Here is a 1,181-nt window from a genome sequence, read left to right as displayed (position 1 = left end):
ACATATCTGGTGGAGCCTTGCAGTACTCTCCAGGCATGTGTGCCCACATCTTCATAGTATGTGCCATGCTACACAATATGATCCTGCAGAAACAGCTGCAGCAGGGACAGGATGGTGAAGGCCCTCACAGCCCACCACCATTGCCAAGGGCCCCACAGGCACAGAGGTACTCATAGGTTCATAGGTTCATAGGTTAGTACTAGGCTAATTGCCCCTTGTGGGCCACCCTAAGCCTAGCCAACTACCCCACGTGAGAATCAAACCCTGCACCTTGTGCTTGCCAGGTAAACACCTTAACCATTATGCCATCCTCCCACCCACCCAAAAAATAGATGCCACGAAGTAAGTGGCAATGCCTTAACCATATATGTGTTGTAAAGGCCACTAGGACCTCTTCCATCCTTATCAAGGGGAGTGCTAACCTTCTCTCCTTTCATACAACACATACTCAGGCCACAAACACCCTGAGCCAGCCCCAGTAGGCAGATGGAGGCATGCCCAGTATGCCCCTGCCTTGGCAAGGAGGGAATGTATAGCACACACACTGACAGTGTAGGCACCTAGGGACTGACACCTTTCTCCACCTGCATACGCAGTAAAAATGGATGGCACACACAAGACTACCTGTAAATTGTCATGTATAGGCAGTCTACTGTGTGCATCCAACATAGGCAGCCCTCAACTATTGCGCACACAACTGCTACTGGCACAAGGTAAGTCAACACCTGAACAGTAAATTAAGCTATCAGCATGTGCTGATACTGTATGTATAGGTTCATAGGTTCATAGGTAGGTACTTGGCTAACTGCCCAAGGGCATTCATAAGCCTAGCCAAGATGTGTCAGCTTTTGCTACCCCATTGATTAATTAACTGTCCCTCTGTGGAGCAGAGCCAATGGTGGGATCCCTGGGGTGTACCTACTGTTCCCCATCCACTCTTCAAGATTTCTCTTGAAGAGTGTTAGTGAGGGGCTGTGTATAATGTAATTAGGGATGTTGTTCCAAAGCATGGGGAGTGTCTGTGAGAGGAATCTGTCCCTCCAGCATGTTCTAGTTATTGTTGCAGCATGGTTTAGCTCACTATAGCGTGTAGCTCACTGTGATATGGATTCCCATAGGTGGAACATATCCATTAAGCCTGAGTTGGACATGGCATTGTTGGCCAGCAGAGATAATCTCTG

The 1,181-nt window shown here is 48.4% G+C and overlaps 1 pseudogene; it reads right to left on the bottom strand.

Moving 5' to 3' along the window:
• Window positions 1-323: 323 nt before the first annotated feature.
• Window positions 324-444, bottom strand: LOC122803043 (annotated as a pseudogene).
• Window positions 445-1,181: the final 737 nt, after the last annotated feature.

Source organism: Protopterus annectens, chromosome 5.part0 (genome assembly GCF_019279795.1).
Source record: "Protopterus annectens isolate FY-2018-M chromosome 5.part0, PAN1.0, whole genome shotgun sequence".
In the NCBI taxonomy this organism is placed as follows: Eukaryota; Metazoa; Chordata; order Ceratodontiformes; family Protopteridae; genus Protopterus; species Protopterus annectens.
Note: the sequence above shows the minus strand (reverse complement) of the source record. Positions and strands in the feature narration are given on the sequence as shown.